General features: G+C 34.5%; 1 long non-coding RNA gene across 2 annotated transcripts in view; it reads left to right on the top strand.

Moving 5' to 3' along the window:
* Positions 1-18,267, top strand: part of LOC140609122 (uncharacterized) — a 50,029-nt gene that overhangs the window by 28,636 nt on the left and 3,126 nt on the right. The window contains exons 2-4 of one of the 2 annotated variants that reach the window (XR_012011077.1): positions 8,617-8,751; positions 10,691-10,769; positions 15,176-15,262. This is a non-coding gene — a long non-coding RNA (uncharacterized lncRNA). The remainder of the gene's footprint in view (positions 1-8,616; positions 8,752-10,690; positions 10,770-15,175; positions 15,263-18,267) is intronic. The other variant, XR_012011078.1, reaches the window with a different exon arrangement.

Below are 18,267 nucleotides of genomic sequence, written 5' to 3'. Positions count from 1 at the left end.
ACATCTAGCCCCTAGGAGAGGGTCTCAGGGCAGGATTTTAAGACAACTTTTCAGGGAAGTGGCTTCAAAATAGACCTTTCTAAAATTAATCAATCAATCAATAATCAAAATCACAGAAATAGCCCATTGAGTCCTACATTGTGACCTACATATCCCTATATCTCAATAGATCTATAGTTCAGCAATCCAATGTTACAGAGTCATCAGCATTTAAAGAATTGAAATACCATGTATTGAAATGATCTTCATAAATTATTTAGCTTTCAGGAGAAAAATAAAAGACATGATATTCATGGACTGCCAGAGTAGATGGTAAAAATAGCAAAGGGCATATGCCCCTGGGACTCTTTCTTGAGACAACATTGAACTCTCATTGGCAGTGTCATCAGGTTAATGAAGAAATCTCTTAGGCATGGCACATGTTCAATCCGGATTGACATTGCTTGAGACGTGGTTTTAACAAATGCTTGTTCATCAATACTTACCCAAATGACTGACCTGAGTTAAAATTAGAAAAATGCCACTTGCTTCGAGGACTGAATGCCTGCAAAATCATTTTATGGGAGAGTGAGAGGCAACAATTTGATGAATATCAGAAGATAAATATCATTCTGTGTCCGACTATTGCAATGGTCTATTCACTTCAGTGAATCTAAGGAACATTTTAGAAAGCAGAGCAGTAGACACTTTTCATGACTTCAATCTTCAGAAACTAGGCAAAATCCTATTATCATCCTTAACTTTCAGACATAGTCTCAGAGCTTGAAGGGACTCAGAGATCACTAAATCCAAACTACTCTGTTTGCAGGAGGAAAAAAAATACAGCCTAGAGATTGAGCTTCTGAGAGAATTGAGGACTAGGATTTGTGTTATATTAAAGTGAGAATAATGATTATATTAAGGAAAATATATCAGCATAGTAATTAATTTTTAAGAATTATCAAGTAACTCCATTTTATGGAAAATTTTGTAAATGATTTTGAAAAACCACTTTCAGTTCTTTCTTGAAGTAATAACTCACAACTGCTGATCACTGAGAAATTTCTTATCAATGAAATACAGAGGGACAATACTAAATGCATCGTCACTGTAGCCAAAGGAATGAGAAAAGCAAAAACACAGGTGGAGTCTGACCAGGTTCAAGCAGATTTAACTGCTCCTGTCTCTCCCTCCGGTTCCCACATAACAGATGTCCCTCTTTGGGTCAACAAAAAAGGACTCTACATAAATGCAGTTAATGCTAATTAGGAGGCTTAGAAACCGCAATTAGCAAGCCCATATTGGAAAGGCCTGAAGAGAAATTTATTAAATGTTGGTGCTGCAGATGAAGGACTAGATTATGTGACCAAAAAAAAAAAAAAAAAAGCCAAGTGCTATATGAAAGGCAGTAAACTGATCCAAATAATCAATCACTCCTAATGCTCCACATAACTTGGTATTTCTTCTAATTTGGACACAATGTCAACATTTTGAATGCTCACAAATCCATGTGGCCTGCCTAGGGCTACTTGTTACCAAAAAGAGTTTTGATCTGGGGTGCTGCCAATTTCAAAGAACTGGTAAACTAGGTAGGATGGGCTAGAAATTAGAGCAACTGCTCTTCGATTGCCCTCCCTCCTGTTTGGATATGCCTACAAATGTCAACTTTATGGAGAGCGTACTTACATTGATCTAGGTGTCAACTTAAGCAACTTGTACACTATGCCATTAGTTAGAAGAGCTAGCACCCAATCAAGACCTTCTGATTCCCTACCCAGTGCTCTTTGTACCCTCTCAGATACTCACTCATGAATATATCTGCCAAGTTACTTCTACATCATACAGATTCAGAGATATATGCATTTAACAGTATAAAAAGAAGTTAGAGGTAGACCAAGTACAAGTCATATGAATAAAGTACAAGTCATCTTTACAATACTCTAATTCTACTTCCTGCTAACCATATCTAAGTAACATTCCCCCTTATTTTCCATCATATCACCCATTATCAATTAGAATCACATTTACATAAGAAAAGTAACTCCCCGATTTAAAACATTACCCCAAGTCTCAGAGTCCTCAAAGTTAAAATTCCAGTTGTTACTGTTCAATCTGACACAGTGAAATCCATCATCTGTCCCAAATTTTATTTTCCTTGACTTCTCAGAAGTTTGCCTGCCTTGTAACTCGTTCTCACCTATGAGCCATGCTCTTTGATAAATGACAGCTAATAAACAATTTGCAAACAATTATGTTTTCATGCTTTGCCCCATTTAAAGCCAGAAAAGGCAAGGCAATCTCATTCTAGCTCTTCATTTCATAAACGAGGAAATTGTAGCCCATGGAATTTTACTTTTTACTTACTCCTCAAAACAGTAGAAGTAGAAACACAGGATACTGGACACCTAACAGAAGGATTCTTTTCTACCTTACTAGGATGACTCCAATCATACCAATTAATTTTTCTCTGTAAAGATCTGGTCTAAAATGCACAAAGTGTTCTTACAGGATGGTAGCCAACATCCTTTCTTTTTTTTACATCTTCATAATGAAAATAAAATTAATCCTCAGGGATTTAAGTATGTGTAAAGGTGTATACTACTATGAAATTTGTAAAATAATAAAGAACTAGAACAGTGCTTGACACTCTAAGCACTTTGTTTATTTCTGAAAATGAATATCCTATTTAACACAAAATTGAAAATCATTTCTGCCACAAAATCCAACCATAATGATCAGGAACCTAGAATTTTCCTAGAACATATTATAATCTGTTTTTTTTTCTTTGCAACTCTTTCCCTCAGAAAAAGTATTTTCTAGCAAAAAAAAAAAAAGGAAATCATTTTCACATATTGTAGCAAATGCATCACTAGATTAAGTTTTTTCCACCTCCTTCATTTTTGAAAAACACTCAGAATAATCCATGGTGAAATGTTCATTTTTCTCACCAAAAGTGGTTATCCAAAAAAATCAGTAGATAACAAAGGAAAGTAAAGGATGAACCTGTGTTATAAGAGTAATGAAGGGTACCTGGGTGAGACAGATAGTTAAGCATAGGACTCTTGGTTTCAGCTCAGGTCTTGATCTCAAGGTCATGAGATGGAGTCCCATGTCCAGTTCCATGCTTGGTGGTAAGTCGGCTTAAGACTCTCCCTTCCTCTGCTCCTCCCCCTACAGCTCTCATGCTGGTGCTCTCCTCTCTCTCTCTCTCTCTCTCTCTCTCTTAAATAAACAAACCTTTAAAAAAAGAGTAATGAAGAAAATTTCTGGATGAATATAAAAACTACAGGATTAAAACAATTCCATGACAAATCCATGATCTTGTTTCACATAATCTGATAAACTACTAGTGTTCCTATTGCCTTGTCATTGTTAACAGCATCAATCTTGTCCCAATTATTCACTTAAAATCCATTCTTGGCCAAGTTTTCTACTTCTCTAACTCCTATTCAAAGATAATCAGTTCCTACTGGATCTGTCTTTTCAATGTTTTATCAACACATTTTCTCCTTTCCCTTTCCACTGTTACAGTCTCAGTACAAGTCTTCCTGGTATTTGCTTTCCTCTGTTTTCCCTCAGTAGGAAGCATCAGACACCTGACTTCAAGAGTGATGTTCCATAAACAAAGTCCAGGCTTCTTACATCCTCTTCATTTTATTTCTTTTCTTAAAGATTCTATTTATTTATTTGACAGAGAGAGAGAGTGAGGGAGGGAGCACAACCAAGAGGATCAGGAGAGGAAGAGGGAGAAGCAGGCTTCCCTACTGAGCAAGGAGCCTGACTCAGGACTTGATCCTAGGACCCCGAGATCATGACCTGAGCTAAAGGTAGCAACTTAACCGACTGAGCCATCCAGACACCCCTGGCTTCTTAAGTCCTTTTATAAATAAATAAATAAATAAATAAATAAATAAATAAATAAATAAATATGTGTGTGTGTGTGTATATATATATATTTATATATATCATTCTTTTCTGATAGCAGATATGACTCAAATTCCTTACTGGTACATTTAAATGTCTCTATAATGTGAGCTAAATCTACCTTCTTCCATTTCTCAATAATCTCCCATGAAGTCGCCATGTTCTAGAGCAATGCTGTTCAATAAAACTTTCCACAATGATGGAAATATTCTACATCTGTTCTGTCCAATAAGGCAGCTACTGGCCCCATATGCTTACCGAACACTTGAAATGAGGCTAATCCAACTGAGGAATTGAAATCCAGATTTTATTCAATTTAAATTTAAATTATGTAGCAACATGTGGCTAGTGACTACCTAATTGCATGACTTAACTCTTTAACTTTGGTTCTCAAATTTTATCATGCATCAGGGTCACCCAGAAGGCTTGTGAAAACAGTCAGTCAGACTCTATACCTGAATTTCTGAGTCTGTAATCTGAAACGAGTCCCAAGAATCTGCATTACTAAAAAGTTTTCAAATGATGCCAATGCTGTTGATTGGTCCAGGGTGCAAGTTTGAGTATTATTATCCTTGACATGCTTAAACCCTTTTGTCTCCTGAATGGACCTAGTACATATGTTTATATCTGCATAAGTTTCTGTTTGTAATTACATTCTACATTGCTTCATACTCACTTGCATGACTATTATCTCCTTCATATATCATCAATAACCTAAAAACAAAGACTATGTCTTGTTCATATTTGCAAGACCTAAAATATCTTGCTTAGTCATATAAACACAACAAACATACAGTAGAGGGTGTTGAATTGAATTAGAATCCAGCTATTTTTTTAATATTAAACATTTCAAACTGATTTTATTCATTCTAAATTTAAATTTTGGGTAGGTGGAAGAATTAGTTATAAAACTATATAGAACGCCTTAAACTTAATTTTAGAATTTGGATTACATAAATTTGAGATTCTCATGGTTCTCCATCAACAGAGTTATATAATAATACTCCAATGGCACTGGTAATTATATTTCTGAGATTAAAAAAGGAAAATATCACAGAGCTATTAGAGATAGTGGCTGTCACAAAGTATTATTAAGTGTTAAAAAATTAACAAGATAAATCTACCTCTCTAAGCAGAATTTTAGAACAAATGAGAAGCTCCTTTCAGCCGATTCAAACTTTTTATATACAACTTTTTTAAAAAATAAAAGTGAAAATAGCTTACATTTTCTGTTGAAATGAGGTTCAATACAAAAAGAGCAAGGCATCATTAAAATGAAGCTCAAGGTGATACAAACACCAGGAGAAGAAATGTTTCCAAGATCTTTTACAGCAGTAAGTCTAGTTAAGACCAGGCAATTAGTTCCTTACTGTGATCAGACACCTTTAAACCTGCAATTTGAAAGAAGCCACCTATAGAGAAATCACTTCCACTTCTTTTTAAATTATAGCAAGTCACCACCAAATTATTTTTCTTCAAATTATCAAAGAAGTTTACTCAGCACATTTTTTAAACAAACTCACTCTATATTATTAAAATTATATGTGGCTGTTCCATTAGCCAAATCATTCTTTTCCCATTTTTCCACTAATATGGGTCTTTATGTGAACATCAAAGAAATATGGTTAATGAATAAACATTCAAAATTATAGCACAGGGAAGAGCCTAGATGGCATCGGCTGGCCTTAGCACAACCTTATCTGTTGCTAGGCAACGATAGGTAATAAAAGGAGATCTGAAGCAAGCCAGCAAAAGAAAACCAGCCGCTGCCCATCTTTATTATCAGCTCTACTGCCACAATTAAATTAGTAGGAGGCCCCACATGAAAATGCAGCACCCAACTTGGGGGAGTTAAAGTTGTTTTTATCCTGTGATGTAAAGCCTACCTTTCTACACCAATAAAAGGCTTAACTGACAAGAATGCTAAGGAAAAAAATACATTGCATTTCATATATTCAATACCCCCTTTGAACTTGAGAGTCATTTCTAGTATTCTAAGACAGCCATTCAAATAGTCAGTAAATGTCTAAAAGCTTAAAATACATTCTGGATGTATCTTGTGGAGCAAGGTTATTTTGGTTGCTAGTATTTGGTTTTTGTTGTTGTTGTTGTCTTTTGTTAATGTAATTTATGGTCTAAGAATTTTAAATCGCTTCAGGAAAAGAATATCTACAGGAGAAAAATCAGCACACCATAGAGGGCCATGACTCCAATTAAGGACCAAAGAGTATTGATAAAATTGACATCCATGTTCAGAAATTTGTGTATTCTGCATTGTTGGGACAAAGTCTCATGGAACAGGTGGGGTTTGGGGTGGGTCTTCAGTCGGGGATTATAATATAAATAAAAAGCAGCAGTCATGCACAAGGAAATGGCGATCAAGAGAGACAAAGATACGTTCAGGACCAAGTGAGGAGATGCTTGCCTAGAAAGCAAAGTTCAGTGTTATTTTATTATGAACAGCTAGCATTCATTGAAACTCTATTCTTGCCAAGACAAAACAAAACAAATTAAAAAATATTTTTGTGCCTGATCTCATAAATCTTGATGGCAACCCTCCAAAGTAGGTGCTATTATATCAATTTTATAAATAAGGATAGATAGGTAAATGGATGGATAGATATATAAAAAGGCAAAAGAGAGAGATAGCAAGAAAAAAAGCAAACAAACGAAGCTTAAGGCATTATTTAAAATTTGCCTAAATTTACACAACCAAAACCCAGGTTGTCTCATTTCAAAGTTCAAGATCCTACTTACATTTTATATGACTTCCAGACAGGAGAGCAATATTGAGTAGGTGAAAATTAAGATAGATTACCAAAATTCAAATTTGATTTGTGAATTCTTCAACATAGATACTAAAACAATCATTGTTTTAAGTAGGAGAGTGAAAAGAATTAGTATTAAAACAATCAAGAAAATTTCTCAACCTAACCAGGTTTCCATTTTCAATGTTGCAACCCTTGGGGTCTCAGATATGACAGGTAAGCTCCATGAACCATTTAGGCCAGATATTCACTCCTTCTGTAAAATATACCTAAAGGTATTAAGAATGGATTGTTAAATGTAAGAATATATAACTATGGAATATTTGAATGACATAAGAATGATTTTATGATATTATGAATAAATATGTTTAATCGAAACTGGCTTTATTCCCCTATTGAGATTATCATTAAAAGGGTAGCTTTTAGAGAAGATTAAATTGATTACCCAAATAGCTCCTAAAATCATTTAATTAACAGGAACTTGGAAATCTGGGGTTTTGTTTGTTTGACAGCCAAAGGAGCAATTCAATACAAGTTGTTGGGCTTTTCTTATGGGCAGATAAAAGAATCCTGGTACAAACATTTTTCTGAAACATGCAGAACAGAGAATGCAGTTCCTATGTGTTTGTTTATTCTAATCAATGGATATTTCATTAGAGATATATTGGAATTCAATTGGTAGAAAATTTTAAGCACTTTAGTTTACTGTCTCAGAGCCATTTCCAGTCATCTATGGCTCCTCTGGGTAAAAAGTAGGAGTCTTGCTAACCTTAGTTTTACCCTTTTTCTATTTATACTCTACTGCCTCCAGTCTCCTCAGCATTCACCTCCTGCAGGATTGCTAATGAAAAGAATTGCACATTATTCCTATTTGCAGTTCAATCTGCTCAGCAGAGTTTTACCACTAAGAAATTTCAGGTTTTATACTAGAAAACTGACTCCTCATTGGTGGGAGGCCATTCAGCATTATTGGAAATGGGATGTGAACATTTTTCATGTTCATCAAAGGGATAATAGGTGAAAAACAATTGAGAAACACTTCTATCAATAATGAACATTTATCTGTCCGTCTTGGCTGATTTACTTCACTTGGAACTTCTTTCCCTATTTTCTTATGGTCAATGTCTAGACATTCTTTAAAATCAAGCTTAGGGGAATCTGGGTGGCTCGGTAGGTTAAGCATCTGCCTCTTGATTTTGGCTCAGGTCATGAACTCAGGGTCGTGGGATTGAGCCCCATGTCAGGCTCCGTGCTCAGCGGAGAGTCTGCTAGAGATTCTCTCTCTCCCTCTCCCTCTCCCTCTGCCCCTCCCCTGCTCATGAGTTCCCCCCACCCTCCTCGCTTCTCCCTCTCAAATAAATAAATTTAAAAAGATAAGTTTAGGGGTCGTCTTCTCTGAGAACTCTCCTATGAACATTACATTGGGTCTATGTGACTGTTTACCACTTAGATTGCTACATCTTTCAAAACAAAGATTGTTCATTGTTCCTCATTGGATCACAGTACATATGAGGCTTCTTGTCACAAAAGAGATGCTCAAATAATGTGAGATGAACTGAAATTAACTGGACTTTCAGTCTAAGTAAGTGATTCTACCTTTGATCTTACAAAGATGCATGAGCAAGAAAAATGTCTTTCCTTCCAATGTAACATGTCCCTTTTACATCACACTCAGCTCTCTTGCAAAGCTTTGTTCTTCAGTCTATACTTGTATTACCTTCTTTTTCTCCAATAGAGGAAGAAGCCTGTCCTATTTCCAAGAATAATTTCTATGCTCCCTGGAAACTTATCCCATAATTACACCCTTTTTTCTTGCAAAGCCTCACTCTTCTCCTGATTCATTTCTTTTGCCTACAGACACTCTCAGTTTACTTAACCTAAAAATCTTCTCAAGAGACCTTATTATCCCCTTGAATTACAATTCTTGTTATCTCTTCACTCACAGATTTTTCCCCCAATCTTCTGGTCAGTAAACAGTGAGCATTATTTGTAAATAAATGAAGATCAGAAAAAGAGGAACTATTGAGAAGCTGCTTTGCAAGTATGAGAGGAAGAATGTGCTGACAGAGGGTGGTAGAAGGTACTATTTATATAAAGACTAGCAAAGATACTTAATGAGCTCTACCTCACCAAACCCCAAACATTAATAAGGAGTTGTCACTCAACAGTCACCATATGAACATTTATCTACAATTTCCAAATTCTGGAATTTGTTTGGTATAGATCTTAATTTCACATTAGAAATCTTAATTTTGAGGAATCCCCATATCTGGTAGTGAATTGCTGGGTCATACTAGGTATTTATCTAAAGGATCCAATACAGTGATTCGAAGGGCCCATGACCCCCTCATGTATATAGCAGCAATGTCCACAATGGCCAAAATATGGAAAGAGCCTAGATATCCATGGACAGATGAATGGATGTGGATATGGATATTGTGGTATATGTATGCAATGGAATATTACTCAGCCATCCAAAAGAATGAAATCTTACAATTTGTGGTGATGTGGATGGAACTAGAGGGTATCATGCCAAGTGAAATAAGTCAGTCAGAGACAAACAAGTATCATATGATTTCACTCATACATGGAATTTAAGAAATAAAACAGATGAACATAGGGGAAGGGAAAGAAAAATAAGATGAAATCAAAGAAGGAGACAAACCCCAAGAGATTCTTAACTAAAGGAACCAAACTGAGGATTGCTGGAGGGGTGGGGGGTGGGGGGGTGTAGTAGCTGGGTGATGGGCATTAAGGAGCGCACATGATGTAATGAGCACCGGGTATTATATGCAACGGATGAATCACTAAACTCTACCTCTGAAACTAATTTTAAAAAACTTAATTTTGAAATGTGAGTATGCAAAATGTGTGTTATATGTAAACTTTCTCTGGAAATACCTAATTTTTGGTAAAGTTTTGAGAGTTTTAATTTTTTGTTTAGTTTGGTGGATTGTTGTGTCAAGTTCATTTTATGTCAGAAGAAGCACATTACACATGATTTAATTTTCTGAGAGGTCAGTGAAGAAGGACGGCAGGGAAGGAGGGAAGAAAAAAGATTCAAGTTTCCTTACAAACAATGTGGAGTTATATATGTCATTAGAAAATGCTTGTTGCTACAGGGTGAGGTTATCAAACAAACCACATATTTGTGGCATCAAGCAAATTCAAGCTGAAATGAGATTCAAGCTGAAAAAGTTATGTTTATATTTTGTGTTTTAACTATTTTATTGTGAAGAGATTATTTATAGTAAATGACCTCATTAAACCTCATTATAGTAAGTTATTATAGTTATACTCCCAAACTTATTCATGCCATCCTGTGTCTTCACTTTGGGTTGCTGCAGCCTTATCACACTAAGATCCTTGGTCATATGACTTGCTTTGGTCAATGGGATAGAATATGGCATAATGGAATGCAAGCGGAGATTTGAAAAATGCCGGTATTTTGTTGCTTGTATTCTTGCTGCTGTTCAAATATGTCTCCATGTAAACAAGTCTGGATTAGCCTAAAAGAGCCGGCCATTGAATCAAGGCTCTCTGAGATCAACATCTCCCAGATAGCTGTAGATGCATAAGGAAGCCTAGCTAATAGCACAATTGTTCAGCTAAGTCCAACTAAAATTACTAATAACTAATTTAGTCTGGTATTTTTATCTCCTGATAAATGTCATTTTTAATAATCACAGGTTTCTCTCAGAGACAGATTGTTCTAATGCACTTGTTGTAAATATAAAATTTAACAGTTAAATATGTGAGCTGCAAATACTTACACAGTGATGAAGGGCTACATTCATTTAGTAAAGTGTAAGTCCCAACATATTGATTTTATCCTGGAAGTTGAACTTAAGGTTGAACTTCTAAATAGAGTAAATTCTTAAAATATCCCTATTATGATGCTCTTTGATGAATCTTACTTAAGGATACATATACATATTTAATTTACTATGGTCTCATATTAGTTTAATGTATAGAAAGATACCACTGTTAATCTACTCACCATACTTTTTTATTCTCAGATTTTAAATGCATACTACATTTAGAGGCTTAATATTCTTGATATTTGAGGCTCTCCTTGTGGTAAGAATAAGCAAACTGGTAAGTAATAGAAATTGTAATTTCTCAATGCACATAATCTTTGGATATGCTTAAAATCTATGAAAACCTAGAATGATTTGTGGGCTTATCTTACCAGTTTTTATAGCACTTTGTAAATCTTCTCTTTCTTAAAGAACACCTATTTAATATTCAGGTTCCTTAATTTGGCATATTGCTAAATATGTTATACAGTTATTCATTTATGAAATACAATACCTACCTAAAGCAGCGGTCAAGTCCACAAAACCATAACTTCAGGTTACAGTGATTATATAACTACATAAACGAGGACATTTATTTATATTAAATCTAAGATTCACATGCTGGCAAATTTTACCTGGCTGAGTCATCATCACCCTTCTGCAACAGAAAAATATTGAGATAAAACAGCATAAATATAAAGATATTACAACATATTCAGTTTGTATCATTTTCTGATTAGTAAAACAGTCTTGTGAAAAAAGTACAGAAACTTTTATGAAGCTAGCTAAGGCTTGTTAAAGTATTCGTTATACATAGAGAAAGCGAATTTCGTCAGATATTCAAGTGAATAAAAGATAACTCTCTAAAGAAAAGTCAGATCTTTTTTGTTTTATTATGTTTGTGTTAGTGTGTATTTTTTCTCCATTCTCGAGAGGACTCTGTGAGATGAAATTGTAAGAAATGGATAGCTATGAAGCTGAGTGCCCAAAGCCAAACAACAACAACAAAGAGCGCTAAGACAAGAAGTGCAGATGAATTTTAGAAGTTAGGACATGGTTAAAAATAAAACATAAATGTTAGAATTAGTATTTATATAAGCAGGAATATCATAGGTGAACAATGAATCAGAGCCAAATAAAGATTCCAGAATCAGCTATGAAATTAAAAAAAAGAAGAATTATTTACTGATTGCCTACTAGGTGCTGGATACTACATTTCTGCTTGGCCCAGATTACCTCACTTAATCCTCACCACAACTCTGAAGTAGGTATTACTGCTTCCATTTTATCAATGAAGCAACTGAGAAACAGATCAATTACATGACTTGCTTATGGTTCCCTAAATTAAGCTGTGTAAATAGAACAGAAACCAGAGCATGTGAGAGTCTAAAGCCTTTGCTCTAAATTTGGCACTAGCAGCAAGACAAGAGAACACCGATTGCGGAGTCCAATTTCTACCTCAGCCTCAGGATTATTTTACAAGCATCCCCAGTCTTACAAACACTCTGTTTACTAAATGGTCCACTCTTAGAAATGGTCACTGCTGCTCCATATCCCTTGTTCCACTTTATGAATTACCCACAAAAGGGTGGTTTCTGCATCTAGTCTAATTCTTTAGTAGGCTTAGAGAATCTTATATCCCATCTGTGTATCAGGCTAGAGTTAGTAATTAATAAAATAAATGTTTATTGAGTCATCCTTATGTAAGAGATTTTTATTCTATTAAGAAAACATAACAATATGACACAATCACTGCCTTGTAGGATGTTAAAGGCATAAGATATGTAAGAATGGCTTAAATATAGATGGTTCCCGAAGGGCAAATCAAAATAATCCAAACTCCCTGTTTTGGCACACAAAAACCAAAAATAAATTTCATTTTAGTAACAGTAAGTCTAGTTAATCATCAGGTTTGCCCATGTTAGAGACAGAGCGAAGTCATGACTAAGGATAAATAGTGAGATACAATCAGTATGTTTAGCACAAAGCTTCAACATAGTGAGGGCTCAATGAACATTCACTACCTATTTAGGGTCACATTGAGTACCAAAACAGTAAAAATTGCAAGGGAAGAAGCATTTACCATTCGAGGGGAGCTTTCTACCTCTTATGTGAAAAATGAATTTTATACAGGCTTTGTGATTTCAGGAGAGTGCAAGAAGAGAAAAAATGAAGCTGTGTCATATATTTGTAGAAGAATGATGACTATAATGCAACGACAAAAATAAAGTACAAAGAAATTCCTATGGGAGTTTAGAAGAGAGGAGGGTATTTCAGGCTATAAAATAATATTCCATTTTATCCTAGTTATAGCTAGGGCTGTCAAATTCATGGTTAGTTCCTAAGTATATTCCAAGACTGTCTTGTTCTTTTGGAATACACATGTAAAAGTCAGAGATAGAACATTGAGAAAAATATCTGGATACTCAAGGCCAAAAGCATATTGTGAAACAAAAATCAAGATTTAAGAAGAAAATGTATGGAGATTACATAATATCACTTCAGGATAGGTGACTTTTTTAAAGGAAACAGCTAAAACTCTATACCTAAGAGAAGCAAAACATGTCACAAAAGTGAGATTGACCCAATGAATTAGTACAGTTGTGAAGTTACACGGACAGCAGAACAATTGGTTTCATACCTCAATAAGAGTTGTGGTCAGTGTTAAGCCAGTACAGTACTACTAAACCAAATTATTTATCCTATTTTGAGAGACACAGAATCTTGGAATTTGCCAAGAACTTTTAAGAATCAGTCTTATACAAAAAGTCTTTCAGGTTATCCCCTGAAATTATTTGAATGGCTCCAATGTTACAGAATATTTTTATCTTATAGCAGAATACATTTATTTTTCACTCCTCTGAGAATTAGGCTTCTTCCTGATTCTTGGACTAAAATCTTTTTCTAATAATTTCTACCTTTTGGTTCTAATTCTCTCTAAACATAATGAGCACTCACTCGTTTTCCTATTTGAATTCCAAAATAATCAAACCACCTATTGCTATATTTCCATCTCACTACTTACCAAGCCATGTCATTTCCAGGTTCCCCATTATCCTAATTTCTCCTCTCTGAAAGCACTAGTTATGAGTTAGTACCAATGACACGTATAACCAGTACCACAGAGTACCTCTCAGGTCAGTAATTCTCATACTATCTCTAATGAAATACCACTAGACTTTTATCCCTCTCTGTCCTGAAGACAAAAGTTTAGTTTAAAACTTTTACTAAAGGACTGAAAAAAGATACAGAATATAAGCTCTATATTATTACATTTATCTCACATAAAATTACTCAAATTGCTTTCCTCTCAATTTCTTTCCTTATCTCATCATAAACTAGTAACGAACTATTGTGAACTGAAAACACTATTCCAAATAACAGATGTTACATTTAGGTTGACATAGCCCATGCTTGTATGACTGTTGAAAATAAATGCTTTTATTGAGCTCTGTCAACCAAATTCACATGAATATTTATTAAGCTAAATTACTCCATCCAGATCTGTATTATTGAATTTCTTTTGATAACATAAATTCAGTAATCTTAATACATTAATGATTGTCAAAAGTCAATTTGCTATTATCAACAATTCCTATCTTTATTTTCTAATGTATTTTTGTTATTAAAATAATACACTCTCAAAAAAAATACACTCTCAAGGTAGATAAAAGATGTAAAAATATATAGTACACAGGGAATAAAAGTAAAGTCTGCCATAATTCTGGTTTTTAAGCCTAGCGAATTAGACCATTGCCCTTATAGCCAGAACAGAAACTAAATTTAAATACAGATCCATAAATTACTATATATGGACTTTGAGCAAGTAATTTATTTGCCTAAGCTTTCTCATTTTGAGAAAAGAAGATAAAAGCCTCTGTGTAAGCTAGTTGTGAGCATTAAATAAGTTTATAAATTGCTTAAGAAAGGGCAGGCAAATAGTAAATTCTCAAAAAAGTTAAATGTTATTACCAGATATAATATTATACTGTTCATAATTTGGTGTTTTCCTCCTGTACATTTGGTACACAAAATTGAGATTTTACTGTATTTTTTATCCTATTGTTTTCACCTAATATTATATTATGCAAATATCCCATCACATTAAATTGTTTTTAAGGAATCATTCTAATGGCTTTGTTGTTGTGAATTATTGTTCTCCTCTCCAGAATATAGGATATCTTTACTGTTTTTGTGCTTTCTGCCATTTTGAAAGATGGTTTTTGTAACTTCATCCAAATTATTTAGCCAAATTGCTGGGGAGAAAAAGTTCAATTTATAGTTCACCAGCAGAGATCTTCCTTTAAGTCAGTGTTTCTCAAATTTGATCATTTTTTTTTTCTTTTAAAGGGTAAAGTATGCTTTTCCTAATAATATGAAAACATAACATAAGGATTTTCAAAATTATGTGGATTGCAATCTTTTTTTCTGATAAGGGCATGTCATTTCAGGACTAAAATTTTTGACTTTCTTCCCACCCAAGGAGCACATCCTTTATTATACCAGGCAGGGTACAGCCAACTACAGCCTGCCTCCATGCCAAATCTAGCCCGCTTTCTATTTTTTTAAATGTTATATCTGAATAAGGCATGCTCATTAGGTTACATATTGTCTGGTGGTTTTTACATGAAAGTGATAGAGCAGTTACAACACAGACTGTACCACCTACAAAGTTGAAAATATTTACTCTCTGGCACTTTACAGAACAAGTTTGCCAGTTCCTGTTATAGATAAAGAAGAAGAAAAGAAATGGAAAAAAAAAAAAGAAAAGAAAAGAAATTGAATTAATGGGTAGGTTCTATTGTTTTCTTGCATTTTCACCTTTTTTAGTGAATTATAGTTGACACACAATGTTACATTAATTTCAGGTGTACAACATAGTGATTCAACACTCTATACCTTATGCTGTGCTTTACCATAGGTATCACCATCATCTAATACCATGAGACCATTAGAGTGTTATTGACCAAATTCCATATATTGTACCTTTTATCGTTGTGACTTACTCATTCCATAACTAAAAGCCTGAACCTCCTACTCCCCTTCATTCATTTGGGCTAGTAATAATTTTATTGCAAGTGAAAACCAAAACTACCATCATGGCCTGAGGTTAAAATAAAATAATTTTTTAAATTGTGTTTGGGGTGGGATGGCACACACAAGTCAGAATGTCTTGTTTCGTAGCACCTACAAAGTATGTATGGAGTAAGGAATCAGTTAATATACAAAAGACATTTCGATGTTAAATTAGCATTTATTCTACCTGGGGATAACTTAACATATTTATAATTTAAGGATTTTCATTTAATGTGGGACCATTGAGGCCATTTTTTTTGTAATAATAAATTTATTTTTTATTGGTGTTTAAGTTGCCAACATACAGAATAACACCCAGTGCTCATCCCGTCAAGTGCCCCCCTCAGTGCCCGCCACCCAGTCACCCCCACCCCCCGCCCTCCTCCCCTTCCACCACCCCTAGTTCGTTTCCCAGAGTTAGGAGTCTTCCATGTTCTGTGCCTTTCACCTTCTCCTCTTCTTCACGAACTCTCATTCACATTAAGATGAAGACCAGGTATTTAGCTACATGTCATCTGAATATCTAAAGTTCTGTTCATTTTTCCTTTGTCTTTTTCTCTCTGCTCTTCAGTTTAGATCATTTCTATTGGTCTATCTTCAAGGTTATGGATTCCTTCTTCTGCCAACTCATACTTGCTATTGATTTCATCTAGTGAAATTTTCAGTTCTATTACTATGCTTTTCATGTCTAGATTTTCCATTTGGAAATTGAGTAAAGGATAGATTCCCTTCTAGGGTCTTCTGAGAGACCACCACTCTACACAAACCCTGATTTTAGACCTCTGGCCTTCAGAACTGCAAGGGAATAACTCTCAGCTGTTTTAAGTGAGCACATTTGTGATAACTGGTTACAGCAGCCTTAGGAAACAAATACAGACCCTATCTAAATTGTTGACACAGACTCCATGAACATAATAAAATGACTGTTGTTTTATGCCATTGGATTTGAGGTGATTTGTCACACAGAAGATTACTAGATCAATTCACATGTAGATATTTGGAAATTCTGAAATGCTCAAAATAACCACTGTTGACTATGCATTACTCTTGTCCCAAGTTATCACATGAATTTTCATTTGCTATCATTCTTCCTTTCTCATTTCACAACAGTTTAAATTTTGCATCATCATTATTAGATTATCATATGGGATTATTTGCTACCTCTACAATATGTAGTATAAAATTTTGTGTATTTTAGTCCATGATTTTCCAGTTAGGTAAGACTTGTATGCATCATGGCTTATTTGTGAATCATATATTTTCTTATTGCTAAAGCTGGTGTGTTTTTATGTGTTTGTGTATGTATACACACACATATACAGATTTCTATCAGATTAACTTCCAGAATGGCACTTGGTTTCTGGTGTGCTGCTTATGAATTTTGGCATTTAAATAAATTGCAATATACTATTAAAACAAATTACTGAGTAATCACTAATTTTACAAAACATTATTTGTATATATAGTCATGTTCTCATACAAACAAAATAAAGATTTTTTCCACTGAATGTGGAATTTTTTCCTAAGTAAGCTTAAGTGAAACACACACACACACACACACACACACACACCAACTTTAGTTAGCTGTGCAGTAGTTGCTCCCACATCCACTTATAAATTGACAGAATTCCACTTAAGGGTGATATTACACAGCATATGATTCTTTCCTGTGTATAAGCAATCTTTGTTAGATACCTGGATTACATTAAGATGTATAAAGGCTCCGTCAATTTCCTCAACTGTCAGCCTAATTACCCTTTAAAAAAGAATAGCAGGTTAATTTGGCAAGACTTGAACTTACTAAAGATGTTAGCTAATGGTTAGTATTTTCTTTTCTAAGAGCACACAAGCCATTTGCTTAATAATTCATTTTCAAGTGTTAACATAAATCAACCCCAAACTCTCTAGTTCTCAGCCTCTGAAATCTAATTTACTCCCATCCGGAAAATCTTTGTTCTTGTCCACCTTTACCTTTATGGTGCATTTTTCAGACATTTCCAGTAACAGATACAATGTCCAAGAATCAAAACAATAATAAAGAATGTCCTAAATATTTTTTGCAGGATGCCTAGGTGGCTCAGTGGTTGAATGTCTGCCTTTGGCTCAGGGCATGATCCTGGATCCCTGATTGAGTCCCACATGGGCTCTCTGTGGGGACCCTGCTTCTCCCTGTGCCTGTGTCTCTGCCTGTCTCTGTGTGTCTCTCGTGAATAAGTAAATCTAAAAAAATATGTTTTGCTCTTTATAAATCCACTGTTACTTGTTTTTATCAATTACTACTTTATAAAATCCAAAACTCCAAAATTAAATTTTCAGGGCTTTTCTCCCTCAACATGACCTAGTTTTGAAAATATTACTCATTAATTTTGCCACTTAATTCTGAAACTTCTATTGACTCACACCATCTTTGACATTAATTTTTTTTAATTTAAAAAACCCTAATCATTCCATTGATTCTTTTTATTAATATGTTAAAACTTGCTTGTATCTTCTTGCCGTGGATTCAAATCATAGTCTAATTCTTGCTTACACTAATTACAAGTATTGCATTTCGCCCCATTTTTCCATTGAGAATTCTGTATTTTTTTCATACTGATTTGTAGGAATCCTTTGTACCTGCTAGATACAAATCTTCTTTCAGATAGATGTCTTGCAAGTATCTTCTCCCTTTCTGAGTTACTTTTCTCTATGTTAATGATGTCTTTGGATGAACAAAAGTT

Source organism: Canis lupus, chromosome 18, assembly GCF_048164855.1.
Source record: "Canis lupus baileyi chromosome 18, mCanLup2.hap1, whole genome shotgun sequence".
NCBI lineage: Eukaryota > Metazoa > Chordata > Mammalia > Carnivora > Canidae > Canis > Canis lupus.
This window is presented reverse-complemented; position numbering and strand designations above follow the sequence as displayed.